We start from the raw sequence: 6,000 nt of genomic DNA, 5'->3' as shown, positions 1-6,000 counted from the left end.
AAAGGACTTCTATCCAGAACAGATAAAGAACCCTCAACGCTGAATAACAAGTAAATAATCCAATTTTTCTAATGTGGAAAGATTTGAAGGACACGTGACCAAAGAAGACCTATGGATGGTGAGTAAGCACGTGTATGTGAGACGCCACTACCTGTAAGAATGGCTAGAGTCTGAAAGACTGAGGGTGCCAAGTGCTGACGAGAATGCGGGGAACCAGAAGTCTCATCCGTGGCTGGCGGGGATGCAGACGGTGGGGATGCAGGTGGCGGGGTCACCCTGGAAAACAGTTCGGCTTGAAAACTCCAACACATGCCAAACGTGCAATCCAGCCATGCCACCCCCAGGTTATTTACCCGAGAGAAACAGGAGCATGTGCCCAAGTGAGACCAGACACACCTGTTCCAGCAGCTCTATTTGTAACGGCCCCAAACTGGAAACATCCCAGTGGCCACCAGTGTGGGACAGAGAAGCAGGCCGGCTCACACAAACCACTAAGTACTGCTCAGTGATAAAACGGAGCCAACGATGGGATCAACTACGACATGGATGAATGTCAACATAATTTCTCTCAAAAAGCTGAGTGAAAGGAGCCAAACCAAAAAAGTTCATATTGTATGATTCTATTTACAAGAAAATCTAGAAAATGCAAACAAGTCTGCAGGGACAGAGAACAGGGCCGCAGCTGCTGCGGGTTTCGGACGGGTCGCTCCCAAAGGGGCACTGGACGCTTCTGGGGGTGGAGGAGGTGACTGCTGTCCTGGTGGTGGTGCTGTTTTCGTGGGTGTGTGCTTGGGTCGAAGCTGATCAAACGGAACTCTTCAAGGACAGGCACACCCATTTTATTGCGTTTGGCAAATATCAGGCTTTTTTTTTTTTTGCGGTACGCGGGCCTCTCACTGTTGTGGCCTCTCCCGTTGCGGAGCACAGGCTCCGGACGCGCAGGCTCAGCGGCCATGGCTCACGGGCCTTTTTTTTTTTTTTTAAACAAACTGAAGGTTTGAGGCAACCCTGCGCCAAGCAAGCGTCTTGGCGCCATTTTTCCAACAGCATTTGCTCACTTTGTTTCTCCATGTCACATCCTGGTAATTCTCGCAGGATTTCAATCTTTTTCATTATTATATGTATTGCGGTGACCTGTGATTAATGATCTTTGCTAAGGGATCCAATGATGGTTAGCATTTTTTATCAATAAAACATTTTTTCATTAAGGTATGTGTAATGTGTGTGTGTTAGAAATCACGCTGTTGCACACTTAATAAACTACAGTAGACCATCCCTAAACGCTAAGATCACAGGGTCACAGGGACCCAGCAGCAAGCCTGGAGCAGACAGGGCAGCAGCTGGGGGGTGTCGTGCCTCTGCAGCTGGCCTGGGACTGGGGCCCCAGCAGCCCCTGAGCCCTCCTGCACCTGCCTCCCATCTGAAACTCTGTGGAGTGAGGCCACGGAGGCCACAGCTTGTATACAGCAGGTGCTAGTGCCCCGAGCCAGGCTCCCAGGTGAACCGGCCCCCCCGGTCCCAGGGCCGGGCCATGGGGCTGCCTTCCCTGCGGCCCAGGCTTGGCCCTCCAGTCCCGCGAGCTCTGGAGCCCCTGGCAACCGCCTCCGTGCCCACAGCCCAGCGGCCACTCGCTGTCTGAGGCCTGCAGGTACCTGCATGACACCTCCCCCAGGTGACCAGAGTGACACCATGGCCGCCGGACAGCAAGTCTGGGCCCCAGGGCTCCCCTGGGCCAGTGCCTGGCATGAGTGACCCCGGACATCCACCTGGTCCCATATGGCACGTGCTGAATCCCCGTGACCAGCCAGGCAGACTGGCCATTGTAAGCCGGGGGGCCTGGCCCTGGGACCCTCCCCACCCGGCCCTGCCCGCCCTCCCTGCTTCCTGCCGGGTGCCTGGATCGCTGCTTCACCACTTTGTGCAGGACCCCCACCCTGCCGCTCATCTGCAGTTTGCCCACTTCACCCAGCTCACGCTAGGCCCAGGACACCCTCTGGCCTGGCTCCGGCCCCCTCACCAGTGTCCCCACAACTAAGCAGGCACTTCCGGCCTCGGCAGGGCCTCTCCCCGCCCCAGCTCCAACCCCGGGCTTTGAGGGTCTGGCTGTCCCTCCTCTAGCCCACCTCCTCCAGGAAGCCTTCCCGGGCTGCTCAGGGCCCTCCAACCTGACAGCCCCCCACAACCTGGTACCACCTGTTTGGGGCTGCGTGTTTGTGTTTCCCCAAAATTCATACGTTGACCCCAGGGTGATGGAATCGGGCCGTGAGCGTGGGGCCCCATGATGGCATCAATGCCCTCCCCCCTCTTCCCACCAGGCCCAGGAGGAGCCCTCACCAAAGCCCGGCCCCGGGGCGACCCTGACCTCGGACCTCAGTGTCCAAGGGCTGCGAGAAGAAGTGTGTGTGGGCGAGCCACCCGGTCCGGGGCTCTGCTCGGCAGCCTGACCTGGACACCCTGCTGAGAACACCCCCCATGTGCTCCCCGCCGCCCTCCCGCCCCCCAACGGAGGGACGGATCGTGTGCACCAACCGGCAGCACCACCTGGCCACCAGCTCCCGGGTCACACCCATGGCGGCCGGCAGTCCCTCAGGGCCACCAGCGGAGAGCAAACAGTACCCGCCACGTCCGCACCTGGAGCCACAAGCAGCCCGATAACCCCTGGCCCGGGGTGAGGCTCCCGGCCCGCTGCTCCTGACCAGCCTTATCTGTTTGCTTTCCACCCGGCATCCGCTGGCACTCAGCTCAGCACAGCACCGGGCGGGGGGCCGGGGGCGCGCGCTGAGCCGGCCCGCAGCTGAGGGGCAGAGGGGGCGCAGGGCTCTGGCCAGAAGCTGAAGACATCAGAGTCACCTCCAGCGCCTTTGGAGGTGGAGACTTCAGGACCCTCAGCTCAGGGCTGGAGGCTGGCGCGGGGGTGGGGGGGAAAGCCAGGCCCCGGAGAAACGTGACTCGGAGCCCCTGAGGGGCAGCCCCAGGTCCCAAGTGGGGTGGGAGTGGGAGTGGGTGCTGGTCAGGAGGGGCCCCTCCACCACCGTGGGGTCAGAGGTGCCCAGACTCAGGGTGGGGGGAGGATCGTTCAGAGCACCGGGGCCAGGGGGCACCCCAGGTGCTGCCCAAAGAGCTGAGCTGAGCACTGCCTCCTGGGAGCACGTCTCCCCGACCCCAGCTACGCTCCCCCCTGGTGGGAGGAGCAGGTGGCCAGGCCCCCGTCCCGCCAGAGCTGCCTGGGCAGCAGGTGGGCATCCAGCCCCAGGCCTGCTTTCCCAGCCCACCGCGGCTCAACCTGCCCCTCAGCCCCCTTGCTGTCCCCCCATCAGGCCCCAGCACAGGGCCACGCACCTAAAATATACACAAAGGACCAGAGGCCCTGGCCAGGAGAGGGGTGGAGCTGAGCCTGTCCATGAGCACGGTTCCACCAAGCCTGTGGCAGTGACTCCCCCGCCCCAGACCCCCTAACCTGTCCCGGGTCCAGTCCTATGCCCCAGCCCCCTCCTGCAGCCACAGCCATGAAGTTCTGTCCATCTGACAGCTACACGATGGGGCTGTGGGCAGCAGTCAGCACTGGGGCTGCCCTGCAGGGGAGGGGGGCCGCACACACCCCAAATGCAGGCCCAGGAATTTTGGGGGAGAGCTGGGGCCCAGGGGTAGGCGCTGGGGCTGGCAGGGAAGCCCTGGGCCCCCAGAGGAACGGCCCGCCCCAGCCCCTCGCAGCACCCACCCTGGCTGCCCAGGCCCCTCGCCTGTGTCCCTGGCTCAGTGGCTTCACTTCTGCCCGGCAGCGTTGATCCCAGCAGCTCAGGATGGGGGTCTAGAAGGGCCAGCGAGAAGCAGGAGTTGGCCAAGGAGTGGACAGGAGGCCAGGGAGCTGCAGGTAAGGTGGCTGGGATGTGGCGGGGAGAGGCTGGGTCTCCCTCCCCGCCCTCACGTGGCCGGTCCCAGCTGGCTCCAGGGTGGGGGTCTCGAGGAAGGGGCTGCAGGAAGCTGGAAGCGGTGTGTAGGGCCCTCTTCCTGGACACTAGGCTCTGGGGCTGGGGGTAGGCTCAGGGCAGGCTTCGGCCAGGGCTCAGGCCCCCTTGGGCTCCCTGCCTCACGGCACCGGCCACACAGGCGGAGGGAGCGAGGGCAGACAATCACCCGTGTGTCCGGGGTTCCGCTCCCTGAGGCCGGCCAGCGGGACCGCTCCTGTCGCCCAGCCTGCAAGGGGACAATGGCGAACAACGGCCACACACATGCTTATCTCCCTGCCACCGTTTGCTCAGCGCATTCCAGCACCCCCAGGTCAGCAGACAACAATGCCATGCTCTATGGTTTCCCGCCAAACCACTGTGTAGAAAGGGGAAAGGGGCCTCAGCCCCGTCTTGCTGGGAGGGAACAGGACCCGGGCGCCGGCAATGCTGAAAGGTCAGAGCTGTCCGCTAATTTCAGGACCTGGGCCGCCTGCAGTGACAGATCCTGGACCGCACGGCACAACTTTCCCAGGAAACTCAAACCAAGTCACACGCACACATACACGGGCCTCTGATCCAGGCCCCGGGGGCGGCCGATTGCAATCCGGTGACATCCCACACCAGCCAGGGCCACCCCTGCAACCCTCAGGCTGCTGGGAGGTGAGCCTGGGCCCCAACGAGGGAGCCCCTTGCCTGCCACAAGCCCCACCCCACCCAGGACACAACAGTGTCCGGAGACCACGGTCTGCCCCACCTGTCCCCTGATGTGTCCCGAGGCGTGGGCCCCCTGCAGGTGCTGGGACACACGGAAAACAGTTGGACGGGCCCATGGGGGGAGGACCTGCTGGGAGACACCACAGCACCCAACGTGCAGGGCGCAGTCTGGAGAAGGGGACAGGGGAGGCTGTCAGAGGGGAGGGGAGGAGCCAGGGGACATCTGGGGGCCGTGTGCGGGACACCAAGGGCAGCCGACGCCAAGGCCCTGCGGTCGGGCGCCTGCCGGCAGGGGCTAAAGCAGCTGGGGACCCGGAAGGGTCGGGGCAGAGGGATGGAACGGGGGCCGTGAGAAAGGCTTGGGGCTTGATCCCACAGCCGGGCCCCGTGGCAGGGGACCTCTGGGGGACAGCCCCACCCGGCCCATTCTGGAGCCTCGAACTGCCCACCGTGGGCCGCACCCAGGCCCTGGGGATGGCTGTGTCTGGTGGGAGACGGCCCGGGTGGCCTGTCGGAGCGCCTGCCTCCCTGCTTGTCCCAAGGCCCGAGGGGCCGTCTCCCTGCAGCCCCACAGTGTGCTCACCCTCCCGGGGCCCTGGCCAGGGCTGAGGGCCCCACCCACCAGCCTTCCCTGGCCCTCCGTCTGGAGCTGCACAAGTCCCGCTGTGAGCGGGAGCTCCCCGAGGGCAGGGGGAGCCCCCACGGAGGCACCTCGGCAACGCCCAGGCAGACGGCCACGTGAGCCCACTCATGCCCAGACCACAGGCCCCTTTCAGCACCATCCTTCCTGCAGGGACCCCGGCTGGGAGGGTCCGGGGTAGGGGCACCCAGGGGGGCCTCCCTGGGACCCCCTCTGCCCAGCCCTGCCTGGGCCGGGAGCATTCCTAGGCCTGGGGTTCTCCGAACGGGGTGCCAAGAGCATCGTGGAGAAATGACAGAGAACAGGGTCCCCAGAACATCCCACCTGCCTGCCCGCCCCCCAGGGCTGAGGCACCCGCAGGCCAGCAGCTAGCCGAGAGCGGTTTCCTGTTAAAACAACTTTCTATTAAAACTAAAATTTATTTAAGGTAAACACACAGCATCTCTGAGCCAGGAAGGGGGGGGCCCGAAGAGCTGGGTGGTCTGTGAGGTATGGGGAGGCCCCAGACACAGTCTCTGTGGAAGGAGCCCAGGTCCATGTGGGGCAGAACTGCCTCAAGAAGGCGGAAGCTCCCTGTGCCAGGCCCCCTGGGCTCCTGCTCAGGGCCAGGATGCCCTGGAGAGGTCGGACCCACCCTGCTCCCTGACTGCGAGACAGTCCCGTGGAAAATTCGAAACACCTGTGCCCCGACCCGCGCCT

Source organism: Pseudorca crassidens, chromosome 9 (assembly GCF_039906515.1).
Source record: "Pseudorca crassidens isolate mPseCra1 chromosome 9, mPseCra1.hap1, whole genome shotgun sequence".
Lineage (NCBI taxonomy): Eukaryota > Metazoa > Chordata > Mammalia > Artiodactyla > Delphinidae > Pseudorca > Pseudorca crassidens.
This window is presented reverse-complemented; position numbering follows the sequence as displayed.